The 16,036-nt window shown below is 41.5% G+C and overlaps 1 long non-coding RNA gene and 2 pseudogenes across 2 annotated transcripts in view; all 3 read right to left on the bottom strand.

Annotated features, from left to right (window-relative positions):
- The window catches only part of LOC103346538 (uncharacterized), a 42,448-nt gene that overhangs the window by 19,599 nt on the left and 6,813 nt on the right, over positions 1 to 16,036 (bottom strand). For both annotated transcript variants that reach the window (XR_011384617.1, XR_011384616.1), the window contains exons 2-3: positions 560 to 1,301; positions 238 to 391 (exon numbers count right to left, since the gene is read on the bottom strand). This is a non-coding gene — a long non-coding RNA (uncharacterized lncRNA). The remainder of the gene's footprint in view (positions 1 to 237; positions 392 to 559; positions 1,302 to 16,036) is intronic.
- LOC138847023 (protein-L-isoaspartate O-methyltransferase domain-containing protein 1 pseudogene) lies at positions 3,741 to 7,389 on the bottom strand (annotated as a pseudogene).
- Positions 9,306 to 15,830, bottom strand: LOC138847067 (homeobox protein SIX4 pseudogene; annotated as a pseudogene).

The raw sequence follows: 16,036 nt of genomic DNA, 5'->3' as shown, positions 1-16,036 counted from the left end.
ATTGTCTGAGACTGAACCAAAGCCAGCAGCCACCCAGTTGTGGACTCCTTATGAAGTCAGAAAGAAAAATGTCCCTCATTTCAAGCTGCCATAATAGCATTTTCTACTACTTGCTGCCAATACTATACAAATACCTTCTAACCTCTTTAAAAATGAAGTAGTGGATAAAATATATACATAACTAAAGGGGGAGAATCTCTAAACTAAGTGAAAGTAAGAAGAGAAATTGAAGAATACCAAAGACTTGACTTATTTTCCTTTCTGGGCGGGCTGTTTTCCATTCCCTTTCTGGTGCCTTCTCACAGAGTGGGTATGAAGTGAAAGGGCTGCACACACACTTGGTACTTTCTAAGTACATCCTTTAATTCTCCATGCCTGAGGCCTCAGTGCTCTGCAAGGGAAGGGGAAAATTAAGGATCTCTTGTCCCCATGGCCACTCTTACAGTTTTCTAGGCACAAGCACTAACAAGTACTGGCTTCTAGCTGCAAGATGTTGTTATACAGAGGCAAGCAGTTCCCCATCCTGCATATATACCCAATGCATGAAAGGCAGTCATACCAAGTGGGCAGGTATCTCTAGGCAGGCAAATACTGTGATGCAGCTCAGTTCCAAGAGAAAGACAATTGTAGTTTTCAGAAAAGAAATGTGCGGGTAATGTAACCTTTCATTAACCTTCCTCCTGTTTTTCTGAATCCTTTTCTTTCCTTGGAGGTTCTCCTTCCTCCTGTAACCCACCTGCAGACCCATGGACTAATGCTGGCTGTCTGATGCATCCATTATCAGCAACTAACCATGTAGGATGTGTTGAAGATAATGTACTTTTACATTAAGCTTCTCTATAAGGGTTTTACAAAAGGATTTGTCCTTTCTAAAGATGTTAAGTTGTGTATCAGTAAAATGAAAGGTAATATTAGAAGACAGGTCAAGTGAGGCTGTCTCTGTCATCCTGAAAGTCACATACAGAAGGTGGCCATAGCTTTCCAGATGCTAGGTAGGTCCTATCTTGAATCTTTCTGTTATTTTTCTAAAACATGGAACTCTCACATAGCAGACAACTGTGTGGGAGGAGGTCCATGGGATTTTCTTAGTAGGAGGCTCTCTGGTTTTGAAAGCTCATTTACTCTTGGGCCAAAGTTAACCAAAGTCCTCTGGGTGCCTGTATGAGGAGACAAAGGGATTGGCAGGAGGATAGTGATCTTGCTGAGGGGCTGCTGGCAAAGTCCATTCTTCTGGCAAAGTAGTAACCAGCATTTTCTCTCTCCCATTTCTCTGTCCTGGTGGGATGGTTGCAGGGGCTGACCTGTGGGAAGAGCATCTTGGTGAAATTGAGAAGCTGCACCAGGACCTAGAGGAACCCATCTATAGCAGAGGAGGGGAATGTGTCCCATGGGCCACATCAATTGATTCGTTGTAAGTGATTGTTCATGTTGGGTATGTGATTTTGTAGGGTGAGAACTGTGTGTGTGTTACACATTTGTACATGGTACTAGTTGTGTCTGTAATGTAAAATACCCTTACTATTTCTGATAATTTGGCACATGGACAAATGTGTACTCACATAAAGAAACTAATCTAAGTACTCTTGGGGCCCATGCCTTAAATAAATCTGTGGTAGACTAGGTTGTCTGAAATTTGTTGGTAAAGGAGTAGGCATAGTGTGATGGATAAAGCCATCACTTGCAATGTCTGCAGCCATAATTGAGTGCCAGATGAATTCCCAGCAACTCTGTACTACTGATTTGGGTTCCTGCTAATGGGCCTGAGAAGGCAATGGGTATGTCCCAACTAGTTGGGTGCCAACCAAGTGGGAGACCAAGATTTTCCAGCTACTAGCTTTTGTGTGGCCCAGCCCTGGCCCATACTTGTACTCTTTTCTTTCACACCACCGCATAACTCTGCCTTTCAAATAATTTTTTTGTAAAAACAAAATAAAAATGTTTTCAGAGTTATTAACATATGTCTGTGCCTAGGTCTGCTAGTCAAGCAAATGTTACTTATTTTTGGTAGACATTTAAAATAATAAAGGTGTAATTTTGACTTAAAACCAAACATGTATGGTACAGTGTTCACTGCTTCATATATATGAAGTAAAATTCAGTTTTTAGAGTTCTTTTTGTCAAGAAAATGGCCCAACCATGCTTGTCTAATAGTTTGGTTTCTTAAATCTAAGTATAATTGTTAAAACTTAGTTAGGTAACTATGAAGAAGGAAAATATTTCTAAATGTAAATTTGACATCTTAAATTCCATAAAAAGCACTGGGCTGATAAGTAGCTGCTATCATAAATTATTAAAATATGTCAATTTAACATTGTTTACTAAGCTTTAACTAGATATTGAGTAACTAAGATTAAGGAATAATTCTAACAAATATATGACACTCAATATTAAGAGAAAAGTTTAAAAATCTCTTTGTCATAGACAGACATGCATGAAGTTATGGAATATAAATGATGTGTTTTGATTAAGGGGAAAAGTGAGTAATATTTGTCCTAAAGTAAAATGGTGTTGGCAAGGAAAAAGGAACAGAACAGGACAATCAGCTGAGAGAAATATAAAATATTCTAGTTTTGTGAAAGATGGATCCTGTGTGAAATAACATTGGCTGATGTTACCATGGAATTGGCCATATGAGTTTCTATAAATTAAGTATTAATGTCAAAGGCATATTGTTATGAAGTTAGAATTTGTTAATGTTAAATGTTAAAGTCAAAACAACCAGGTTTTCTGATAGGAAAAGACTCACAAGAAATTTTTATCTTTGAATTTTGAAATCTGATCTTTGACATTTTTAACCCATCTTTGATTATAATTTTCCTTGTTTCAACTTTTCTATTTTTACAGTTTGCATTTAGTTGGAGATTTCCTCAGTTTTTCAATGAAGGAGGTACCTTTCTCTGAAGGGAGGAGAGAACTTCCACTTTGACTATGACCTTGTCTAAATAAGATTGAAGTCAGTGAACTCAAAAGGCTTCCAAGGCCGGCGCCGCGGCTCACTAGGCTAATCCTCCGCCTAGCGGCGCCGGCACACCGGGTTCTAGTCCCAGTCAGGGCGCCGGATTCTGTCCCGGTTGCCCCTCTTCCAGGCCAGCTCTCTGCTGTGGCCAGGGAGTGCAGTGGAGGATGGCCCAGGTGCTTGGGCCCTGCACCCCATGGGAGACCAGGAAAAGCACCTGGCTCCTGGCTCCTGCCATCGGATCAGCACGGTGCGCCGGCCGCAGCGCGCTGGCTCGGTGGCCATTGGAGGGTGAACCAACGGCAAAGGAAGACCTTTCTCCCTGTCTCTCTCTCTCACTGTCCACTCTGCCTGTCAAAAAAAAAAAAAAAAGGCTTCCATAGCCTTGGAAACTCATCACTAGAGCCTAGGGAGATTACTGACGCCACAAACAAGAGTGTCAAATTGTTAAGTCAACAACAGGAGTCACTGTGTACTTACTCCTCCTCTTACTTACTTACTTACATTAAGGATCTCTGTCCTTAATGTGTTGTCCAATGTGAATTAATGCTATAACTAGTACTCAAACAGTACTTTACACTTTATGTTCTGTGTGGATGCAAACTGATGAAATCTTTGCTTAATATATACTAAATCAATCTTCCATATATAAAGATAATTGAAAATGCATCTTGAATGGAATGGGAGAGGGAGCAGATGGGAGGGTTGCGGGTGGCAGGGAAGTTATGGGGGGAAAATCCATTGTAATCCATAAACTACTTTGCAAATTTATATTTACTAAATAAAAGTTTAAAAAAAAAGAAAAAAAATCCCCCCCCCAAAAAAGTTTAGAGATTTGATTCTTGACCTCTACTTTTCTCAATATGTTTAAACTGCTTCAAGTAGTAGGGTGAGTATGTGTGCTAATTCTCCTATTCAAGGGTTTTTTTATTTGCTGTTTTAGTAACTGAGCTAGGAAATGAAGATTTCATGTGTATTGAGTCTTGGATTTTCTGTTATTGTTGTTAAGCTCTGATTGCTTGAAAATACCTAAGTCTTACTCATAGAATGACAATTGCTTGAAGTAGCACTCTGTTCTCAGAATAAGCCCTTATGGCTTTCTGGTGTGGCTGAAAAGCCCATGAGAGCATTTTAGTGATGGAAAGCCAAGATACTGTGGAAAAAACTGTCCTACATGAAGAACTTCTGTGGGTGAGATCCCAATGGAAAGACATGGCCACCAAAGAAGGATGTGCTTTTCTCTGATGGAAGGAGAGAACTTCCACTTTGCTTATAGTCTTGTCTAATACTGAAGTAGTTTGTGGATTCGAAGGGCTCCCATTGCCTAGGCAGACCATGTCAAGGGCCTCATGTGATCACTGACATCATATATAAGAGTGTTAATCATTAAATTAACAAGTGTCACTGTGGACTAACTTCCCATGGAGGACTTCTGTCCTCCGAGAGTTGTATTATGAGAGTTAGTAGTAAAACTTGTTCTCAAAGATTTACTTCTTTTAAGTGTATTAAGTGGAAGTTATTCTTATGTCTCATAAGCTATAGTTATATCTAAGTACTCACAACAGATGTATTATTCTTGGGTTCTTCTTTAAAGTAAGTTAAGTTTCTCAAAAAAAAGTAAAAAAAAAAAAACCTCAGATGTAATTTATTGAATTAAAGTTATTTTTCTTATTGTAAAAAAATCTTGGTGTTCTCTTGCACAGTAGGGTAAAAATAGTTAACAATAACATATTGTATATTTCTAAATAGCTAGAAGAAAGACATTTGAATGTTCATACTACAAAGAAATCTTGAATATATGAAGCAACAGATGCTAATTATTCTAATTTGATCAATACAATGTTTGCATATATCAAAATGTTACATTGTACCCTATAAAATGTACAACTATTGTGTGACAATAAAAACAAATAATCTAAAATTAAAATACCTGAGTCTTAAAAGAGTTAAGATTTTTCTGGAGTATCTACTCATTCTGAAATATTTGATTGATCACTTTGTGACTGGTTAAATCTAGTTTATATATAGCTCTGGCTGAAACACCTTGTTTGGATAGATGATTTTTATTTTTCAGAATGATCTGGGATCCTATTTTGACCAAGTGTTTTAAACCTCTGACATCTTTGATAGACTTGTTTTTAGATTCAGAGTTGTAAATTAATTCTTTTGACTTTGATGTTTCCAGTTGGATTCCTGGAGCTGTCAAAGGATATAAGCCTCATCTTGGAGATGCAATAGTTATTTAGGTTGTTTGGATTGTGTAGAATGCATTGCTGGGTTTGCACAGGTTGCCTAATTTTAATTGTGTCTATACAGGTATGTTACTCATATGAAAGTTCTAAAAATTACATAAAAGTTATGACTCCTTGTGGTCCTAGCATTATTGGTGCACACATATATTGCTTGGAATATATCTACAGCAACACAGAAATAATGATTGCAACAAAGTAAGGCAAATAGGTCTATAAAGCATTTGTTTTCCTTATAAGAAAGTTTTTGTAGAGGAAATAAAATAACTACTGTTCAAACCAGATTTATATGCTTAACAATGATTTAAACCTTACATAAAATTACATGTAAGCTTTACTATTATGAATCCATAAGGAGTCAGAAAAAGGATTTATAGGTCACAAGGTCTTGACTATGGTTGTATTCCACTTTCAAATCAGTCTGAGATAAATAGCATTTTCCAAGATTTAAAAAAATAGATTTTATAAAAGAGATTCTTTTTAATGACTGAATACATCTTTTTTGCTACTGAGAGAAACAAGTTATACTTTTTGCCCCACTATAATTCACTCTTATGAAAGAAATAATTCTCTTAACTTCTAGCAAATGCTACAGGTTTGAGACTACAGGAATTATCAGGAGTCGTTCTTTCTAATCAATCTGTAATTTATTTCTAAAATATGTCAAGTAAATTTTTAAAGACTCAACGAGGGGCAGCTTCATGTTTGCTGTCTCAGTGAATTCTGAGGAGGCTCTTCTGGCTTCATGGCTTCACGGTGGTCTTTCTCTTTTATCTAATCTTCCATTTTCTCATCCTCCTCACTGTCTAGAGGTTGAGGAATAAGCTTATTACCTACAATGACTTGCCTATTACTTCTGTTTCACTCTCTTTCTTTTCCTTTTGGGAAATCCCTTTGGCCTGCATCTTATCATTTATGAAAGTTCTAAGTTCTAAGTTTGCAGCAAATGTAAATACTGGACAAGTCCTGCAGTTTTCTGACAGGTCAGGGAGGCAGTCCAACAATGGCAAGCTTGCCATAATCATTCTCACTTTGGTGCACAAGTGGAGCAAATGAAATAGCAAGGCTATTTTTACTTTCCCAAGTGGCTTCTCCAGTTAGCATAATCTGTGTTAACTGATTTTCTGTAAGCATGACTAGTATGCCTCCCCCATTCAGTAAAATGTTCATGTAGTTTTTTCTGGACTCTAAAATCACAATAAATCTGATCATACTGATGTCTGTCAGATGATCTCTGGAGGCAATTACCAACCACCAATGAGGGTTCACAGAACTCAAATTTATCAAAGCTATCACTATTTTTATAAAGCGCTCAAATTTTTCCTTGGCATATTCTACCACATCTGAATGAAGCTGCATCCCATGATTTGTTCCAAAAGACCTGTGGCATGGCTGTCGGTCCAGCCCACAGCAGCAATGTGCAGGGCCAGGCTCCTGAGACCCTGGTGGCTGGCTGCCACTACCACCACAACACCGCTGCCTTTTAAAAATGTATTCTTTTTTTAATTTTTAAAATTTTTTTATTTATTTTTTGACAGGCAGAGTGGACAGTGAGAGAGAGAGACAGAGAGAAAGGTCTTCTTTTTGCCATTGGTTCACCCTCCAATGGCCGCCACAGCTGGCACGCTGTGGCCGGCGCACCACACTGATCTGATGGCAGGAGCCAGGTGTTTCTCCTGGTCTCCCATGGGGTGCAGGGCCCAAGCACTTGGGCCATCCTCCACTGCACTCCCTGGCCACAGCAGAGAGCTGGCCTGGAAGAGGATCAACAGGGACAGAATCCGGCACCCCAACCGGGACTAGAACCTGGTATGCCGGCGCCGCAAGGTGGAGGATTAGGCTAGTGAGCCGCAGTGCCGGCCAAAATGTATTCTTTTTAAAATGTATTCATTGGGGCCGGCTCTGTGGCATAGTGGGTAAAGCTGTGGCCTGCAGTGCCCACATTCCATATGGGCACCAGTTTGAGTCCAGGCTGCTCCACTTACAGCCCAGCTCTCCTCTCTGGCCTGGGAAAGGAGTGGAAGATGATCCAAGTCCATGGGCCTCTGCAGCCACATAGGGGACCTGGAAGGAGCTCCTTGCTACTGGCTTTAGATCAGCCCAGCTCCAGCCCTTGCAGACATTTGCAGAGTGAACCAGCAGATGGAAGACTTTTCTCTCTCTGCCTCTGCCTCTGCCTCTCTGTAACTCTGCCTTTCGAATAAAATAAACAAATCTTTAAAAAATGCATTTATTTTTTGGAAGAGCAGAATGGTAGAGATGGGGGAGAGAGAGAAATGAATGGGAATGAGAATGAGAATGAGATTGAGAATGAATCTTATTTTCAGTTCTACTCCCCAAATCCCTCAGTAGCTTCTGCTGGGCCAGGTCAAAGCCAGGAGGCATAAACTCCACCCAGGTTTCCTATATCTGTGGCAGGAACCCATCTAGTTGAGCCAATATCTGCTTCCTCACAAATAAATATCAGGAAGGTGGATTGACGTGTACATTCTAAGTGTCAGCCTAACCTGATGCACTACAGCAGTTACCCTAAGATAACAATTATTTTGTGGATAAAATAAGTGATAAAGATGAGCTAGGCATTACTAGCAGGAATTGAACATGTGTAACTAACAGGCAAGTGTTAGCATGCCCCTTCATTGATACTTATTTAAATTATAATAGTTTTCTTAATTTTTCCTGCTTTCTCACTGCCATCTGTTTATTAATCTAAAGGGAAAATTGTAAGAAATGTCTTGAAAATTGCTTTCTCTATACTTTTCTTTATTGTAGAAAAAGAAAAAAAGCACATAAGTGAACTGATACTGAAGTAAAAAATAATACTGCTGTTTTTGGTTTAGATTAATTACAACCAATAGTGTCTTTTAATAGAACAGATAAGAGGAACAAGTGTCATTTTAGATTTTAAAAAGATATTATAGTCTTCAAGATTTCTATATGACTTGGTAGATCTTTCTCAAAGTTTTACTCCTGAAGTAATGCTAGGATTATGTTGAAATTGAGAGGGGACAGCCACTGGGAAATCTTTTCCTCAATACCAGAGGGACTTAATGCTTCATTTGCTGGAGACTAAAGTATCATAAGGGACAACCTGGGTAAGAGATAAGGAGGATGATTTATAATAATTATAATTAAATAATAAATAAAATAAAACAGTACTGTTTCCATTCAGTTAAGAATAAACTTGGCTGGTGCCATGGCTCACTAGGCTAATCCTCCGCCTTGCGGCGCCGGCACACCGGGTTCTAGTCCTGGATGGGGTGCTGGATTCTGTCCCTGTTGCTCCTCTTCCAGGCCAGCTCTCTGCTGTGGCCAGGGAGTGCAGTGGAGGATGGCCCAAGTGCTTGGGCCCTGCACCCCATGGGAGACCAGGATAAGTACCTGACTCCTGCCATCGGATCAGCATGGTGTACTGGCTTCAGCGCGCTGGCCGCGGTGGCCATTGGAGGGTGAATCAATGGCAAAGGAAGACCTTTCTCTCTGTCTCTCTCACTGTCCACTCTGCCTGTCAAAAAAAAAAAAAAAGAATAAACTTGATTGAACATAATAGATAATTGAAGTCATAGGCTTATCTAAATCATTTTATTTTTCTATGTAACAAGCTCCCCAAATTATATGATTTGGGACTAATATAGTAGTCTGAGAATGTAACATTGACATGATCCTAACAATGTGGCTTATATTCTCCATAATCTTACCTCATGGCTACATAATAGCTGCTGTATGACTAACATACTGTGTTTCAGGAAGGAATAAGGAAAATGATTTTGCAGCCAAAGGTTTTTCCTTTATAATGAGCATTCCAACAAAATTATCTCAATTATTTCATCTTATTTTTTCAAGAGAATACATCACAATAGATATTTTTGCATATGAATTGTAAGTTATTAAGCAAGATATGCTAACAGATTTTATATGTCATGTTGATACACATGAAAAAATATAGCAAAATGTTCAAAGTTCAGTGTTCTCTTTTTAAAAATAAAATTAAGAAGACAAATATGAATTGAAAATAATAATCAAATATTAATACATTTAAGGTATAACATGGAAAATTAACATTAAAGCATAGGGCCAAAAATATGACTCTAAATGAAAAATAAGTGTATTTGAAAACAGACAATATGAAACAAAGCAGAAGATCAAAATGATGTTAAAAATAAGGAAGATTACCTATAGTGTGCCTGATTTTAGGTAAAAATCATTTTCCTATATACAGATGATGAATTTGGGAGATTGATAAGGAGTGTGGTGTGATGGTGTTGATAAGATGCTCTAACTTTAATGATTTAAATATTTTTATTTATTTTGTAAGATATCAACATAATGAAAAACAGTATTCCTGGGGCTGGTGCCGTGGCTCACTTGGTTAATCCTCCACCCGCGGCACAGGCATCCCATATGGGCACCAGGTTCTAGTCCCAACTGCTCCTTTTCCAGTCCAGTTCTCTGCTGTGGCCCGGGAAGGTAGTGAAGGATGGCCCAAGTGCTTGGGGCCCTGCACCCATGAGGGAGACCAGGAGGAAGCACCTGGTTCGTGGCTTCAGATCAGTGCAGTGCCAGCTGTAGCGGTCATTTGGAAGGTGAACCAACAGAAGGAAGACCTTTCTCTCTGTCTCCCTCTCTCTCTCTCACTCACTCTCTCTCGCTCAAAAAAAAAAAAAAAAAAAGAAAAACAGTATTCCTTGCTGTTCAATGATGTATGTCTTCACCCTTAAAGGCAGTGCACAACACTTCAATCTCCACTGTTTCAGAGATATTCCACACATCAAATAAATGAGTTTATACTTCATTGTTTCAGAACCAACAACAGAATAATAGTTACTTGTCTCCATTTTGTTACTGTATCCAATTGATATTATATATATATAGAGAGAGAGAGAGACAGAGACAGAGATTATAATTCTATAAAGTCCTTTTGTACCTGTTTAAATGTCACATGATTTTACATTTTATATACCATATTTATTATTTGAAACACAGATTTCCTCTATTCATTTTTTACAGAAACAAAAAATATTTACTTTTAAAGAAGACATGATAATATAATGCAAACAAGAGTCATGTATCATTGCTTAACAACTGTTTCAAAAACATTTAGAATGAAGTTTCCACAGGATTTTGCTCAAGAGAATTTACAAATTCTTTCTTAACTCTATAATGGTGTTTTCATAGCCTGAAGAATTGCTTTTATGTGGTATCTATAATGCTGTTCTTATTTTCATGGAACAGAAAGTAGCAACAATAATTAGCTGTTCATCAATTTGCATTATAAACTTTATACTTAAAATTTAGTGAAAAATTCTGTGATGAAATTAACCCTGTTAGACAGTAGAAAAGCACCATTAGTGCTTCCATGGACAGTTCCATATGTTAATACTAATTAAAAGGCCACAAAGTAACAAGGAGCACAGAATTCTATAGAAAACATATTTAAATGAATCAGAGTTGCTAGCTAAAGAACAAAGATTTGAAAAAATTACCAAAATTCCAATATTAGGTGTTAGATTTCTGATTTCAATGTTATTAATATTGACCTTAAGAGACTCCTGATAAAAAAGTCATTGCTTTTAAAATCCTATAAAAAGTAAAACTTTGTCAGAAGCAACTATGTTCACTTCCTGTTCAAACAATAAACAGTGAGAAAACATTTCTCTTTTCATTTCATAGTGCCTGAAGTGTAAGAGGAAAATATATAATATAAATAAAATTCACTGCAATTACTCAAAGCCTGCATGTAGAACTCATATATTTACATTCACAGTGAAGTGTTTTCAGAGTTTTTCTTGGAGTTTCCAACTTGCTCAGCTACACTGAGCTATAAGCAATCACATTTGCAAATGTGCAGAGACCTAAGCCAAAAATGCTGAAAAAGAGAAGTATGCCTCTCTCTACCTACACACAAATATATAATTAAGCCACTGAACTTTAAAAAGACACCCTTAGAACAGTTTGGAGTACAATTTATGCTTAACTTTATCAATGCCCTGTCGCTCCCCGTCTTCGTGGAGGAACGACACAGGACCCTGCGCTGTTCTTTTGTCTGCTCGGCCCTCCCTGGGTTTGCTGCTGGTTCTTCCCGGGTTGGCTACCGTCCCTTCCACCTCCGTGGAAGGGCGGTTCCCCCTGCCACTTTCCCCACTTCCGCGGGGGAGTGGCACACCGCTGGCCGGCCCTCTCGGGGGCTGCACAGGTGTTCCTTCAGATAGATGTTCCTTGGTGCATGTTGTCTCTCTCCTCCCTTATAGTCCTCTTCCACCAATCCCAACTCTGCTACCCACACGCCGAGTACGCTGCTCTCCTCCGATCAGGAGCAGGTCCTACAGTTTATTGGTTGAACTGGAGGCAGCTGTGTAGAAGCTGTTTCCTCCTCTCCCAGCACCATATTGTGGGAGAGCAGATGCATAGAATAAGTCTTAATTCCAGTAACTTAGTCTAGTCCGAGTTGCTCCCAGTTGCTCCCCACAATGCCCATGGTATAAAGGTAAACAGAAATAATTGCATTGTTTCTAATGGTCTGGAGCTGTATTTAGTTTTCTGTGTTACATGTAAACATTTTTAATTTAAAAAATTATTAAGTTCCATTTTCACTTTAGAATGATATTGTCAATAAAGGGTAAAACTTTGCCTTGAGACATTTCATCTGATTCTTTTGTCTCCATCAATTTAAAAGAGATCATTGTATGTGAACGAAAAGGCTGCAGTAATGCAGTTCTCTATATAATTAACTGTGATCTTTGTGCAGATCTAAAGTCTCTTGAATGCATATGCTTGTAAAAGCAGAGTTTTCCTTTGAATGGGGAAATTCTTTGTGTTCTCAGGGCTTTAGGACAACATCTGCCCCTGATGCCAAAAAGGGAGAGGAGGGGCACACGAAGTTTATAAGCTTTGTATATCTTCATCCAGCTGGGCAGTTTGGAGCATAGCAAGCTCTATTTTGTCTGTTTCCAGGTCTTCACACACAGTCTCAATCATGCCATCTAGGACATATTTAGATTTGGTGTCCAGCATAATTAGGCTGCTTGTTGCTTTGTTCTCAGAATCTGATAAGAGGTTCTCTTTTAGGTTAGCTACTGATTGCAGAACCAAATGGTGTTCTCTGACAAAATTCTGGTGCACTGCTATGGAGGCATGGCCCATCTGGTCTTCAGAGGTAGGAACAATTTCCCCCAGGGCATGGACAACAGGTCCTGGCCAGTAATGAGGGAGCAGTTCTGAAGAGTTGCATAGTTAGCATTGCTGACCGCCACCCCTGCGGATTTGCCTGCCACAGGTGCAGGCATTGGCTGGTTATCAGTGATGTCAGGGTTGAGCTCAGTGGAAGTTAGCAGTGCAGGTGGAGTCAGGGAAAAACTGAGTTAGGGACACATTCACCAACAAAGAGGCCAGAGGGTGAAGGCCACTCCTTGAGGGATTTTCAGATGGCAGGTTTGCATTTCCTGAGCATTCTGATGGACGGCCATCAACTGAGAAAACACCAAGCGCCTTTCCAAGCCTTCCTGTTTCACAGATCCCAGTGTCTGGCCAGAAATACCAACAGTGTATACCACTGCACTTGGAGTGAGACAGCTCAAGAAAACCTTGCCTTGCTGCACTGGGGTGGACTTGCTGATGAATGTGCTCCAGTCTGAAGTGCTTGAATTTATGGAACTGTTACTTGGTGAAGCTGCCACTGAGACAGGCAGCATCTGAAGTGGAGAGAATTCAATGCTCCAATTAAGAAACTGGCCCTTGGCTCTGGAATTGGGGATCTGGACAATGCCGTACTGGTTGATTTGCACTGGAGTAGTGAATGTCACCACAGAGCTTCCCTCCAGGGAAGCCACTGTTTGAATGTCTTCTCTTTTCATCTCAGCACTGGGGATCAGCCCTGGGAATGACACTTGGACACTGGGGCTGTAGGAGGTGGTGGATGCCGAGTTGGCTGCAGAACACTGCAGCACATTGAAATCCTTCACATCCTGGGAGGTAGACCCCAGGATGTCCATCATGGAGATACCATTGTTCACAATGTTGGTTGACATTTTTGGTGGGCTAAGGACACTGTGTATTTCTCACATTTAATCCATTTAGGATGACTCCACTGGGTCTCTGAATGAAATAGTTACCATTAAGGAAAACAGGCGAAGTAATTGCAGGTACTAAGCTTCCATTCAACAAAACTCCAGAATAGCTTAAGGATATATTTTTTTTTAAAGATTTATTTCTTTATTGCAAGTCAGAGTTACACAGAGAGAGGAGAGGCAGAGAGATAGATAGAGACAGGAATAGAGATAGAGACAGAGAGAGGGGGAGAGAGAGAGAGAGAGAGAGAGAGAGAGAGGTCTTCTATCCAATGGATGGTTCACTCCCCAATTGGTCAAAACAGCTGGAGCTGCATCAATCCGAAGCCAGGAGCTTCTTCTGGGTCTCCCACGTGGGTGCAGGGGCCCAAGGACTTGGGTCATCTTCTACTCCTTTCCCAGATCATAGCAGAGAGCTGGATCAAAAGTGGAGCAGCCAGGTCTCGAACTGGTGCCCATATGGGATACCAGCGCTTCAGGCAAGGGCATTAATCTGCTGAGCCCACAGCACCAGCCACTTAAGGATATCTCATTATTTCCAATTCGCGGGCTCCATGTGACTGGACAAGCTGAGGTTGGTGACACCATAAGAGGAACTCTGGAGAGGGTAAGGAGACAGATCCTCCTGTCCTTTGCTGAACTCACCTTCATTGCTGGAATTGCCATCTGACTCACTTTTGGACTGGCTCTCCAACGGGTTCCAGGCTCAGTGCTGTTGGTTTTTGAATCAGTTGTTGACCTGGGTGAAGGAGAAGATGGTGATCTTGGCCAGGTGCTGCTCCTTGGAGGGCGAGGGGTAGCGATTCTGCTTGTAGAGCTCCTTGAGCATGTTGTGCAACTTTTCCTTGAAACAATACACCATCTCCTCCCAGTCCCAGATGGTGCAGAGCAGGGGCAATGTCCTGTGCAGCTGGTAGTTGTCTATGGCACACAGCCGCAGGGTCCCTCGGCCTAGGCCGCCTTCTCGGTGCACCTTCCCGGTGTAGCGCACCTTGTACCAGAGCTGCTGCAGCAGCAGGTGGTTGGGGCTCTCCAGGATGCTGTTTCTTATCCAGGCATCTGGGAAGATGCCCTGGTGGAAGGTCAGGAGCGCCCGCCCCTTCAGCAGGCTCTCGTTGCCATGTAGCAGGTCGCTCTGGGGCAGTGGCCACAGGAACCTGGCCAGGTGGTCCAGGTTGCCCCCTGCTGCAGCGCCTCACACACGTCGGGAACATGGTCTAGCAAGAAGGCGAGAGAGGTCTTCGCGCTCGCAGCAGTGGCGAAGACAGCGGCGGAGGCTTGGTGTTGGCCCAGAAGTTCCAAGTGGAGTTGTACCTAATCAGGCACCGCTCTGCTCATCACCACGTCGCTTCCGCCACCACTGCCCCTTCCTCTCTGCTCACCTTGGTGGCAGCGGGCGCAACGTCCCCTGGCTGCAGTGGAGATTCTGCAGAAGGAGGAGATGTTGTGGATCTGTGTGTGGAAGGTGCAGATGTGCAGCAGTGATCACAGACATAACACACAACCCCAGAAGTCGAGAGCTGGAGAAAGAATCAGCTTTGGAGAGTGAGGTTAGATCAGACTGCAGCACCCCATGCTACTGGTGATAAGGCCAGAGTGAGAGCCTAGAGGCCTACACTTTGTGTCTGGCCTGGAGCCCTGAGGGAAACAGGATGCACACCCACCCAGGAAAAAAAGGGGGCATTATTCTTTCTATTCATCTCTACTTCCTCCCCACAACAGTGCCTGGCAACCAGGTGAAAGAGGGTGGGTGTCATTTTGTACATAAGTACATATCAGCTACAGCAGCTCGTCTGTACTTGCCCAGCAACTGGCAAGGACAGATGTCATTTTGCCAGCTCCCAGCAATGGGTGCAGATACAGTGACATTATGACATCAGTACTGGATGCAGAATCTCTTGCATGTGCCCAACAACTGGTGGGCAGAAGTCATCATTTTGAAACAAGTAAGGCTGTGTCCAGCATGCATTGTGCATGTTTGGGATCCAGTATTTTACCAGAGGGAAAAATACATGTTCTCAATAGACTTTGAGTCTGTTGGGATGATTGACAGGGGGCTGGGCTCCCATGTACAAGTGCAAGGTGCCCCTAGCCTCTCAACACATCACTGGCTCTGAAGCTCAAATTGCCTAGGCAGAATATTCACATGCAGTTGGCTCTGGGAACATCTCTACCTCTCCATGAATAGGACCAGGCTAGTGGGGCAGAGTGGATCCTCTGCACAACATGTCTGTGCCTGCCCCATGGGCTGACACTGTGTGAACTCTGTGACTGAGTGGGTGCAAGGTGTTTCTGGGTTTCTGGGCAATCATTGTTTACAGATCCACACATTCTGAGCTCCCTGATTGGGGTGGGATATCCCAGAGGATCAGTGCTCATCCTGAGGACTGCACAGATCCTTTGTGCAGCTCATGAATCAGCATGGTGGAAGGATGCATCCACTGAGGCCTAATACTCAGGCACTGATCACCTTAGAAGAGGGGGAGGTGTGTGATGATGCCAGCATAGGTGATCATCCACTCCCCATTGCTGACAATAAGGAAAACATACCGCATCCAACATGGGTGTCACCCTGGATACTCACCCCACTCTGGAGCACAGACTAGAGCCCTCAGGCCACAGCCAGCTCAAGCATCTGGGTATTCACTAATAGAGCAGAAGCCACACAGGCATAGCAGAAAAATAAAAGCCATCAGAGGAAAGATCCAACAAGTGTCTCCACAAATGCCTAAAAATAAACTCAGAAATTCAAGAAACAAGAATAAGGA

The sequence above is a fragment of the Oryctolagus cuniculus genome, chromosome 19 (genome assembly GCF_964237555.1).
Source record: "Oryctolagus cuniculus chromosome 19, mOryCun1.1, whole genome shotgun sequence".
Classification (NCBI taxonomy): Eukaryota; Metazoa; Chordata; class Mammalia; order Lagomorpha; family Leporidae; genus Oryctolagus; species Oryctolagus cuniculus.
The sequence above is the reverse complement of the archived record's forward strand: the minus strand, read 5'-3'. Positions and strand labels throughout refer to the sequence as shown.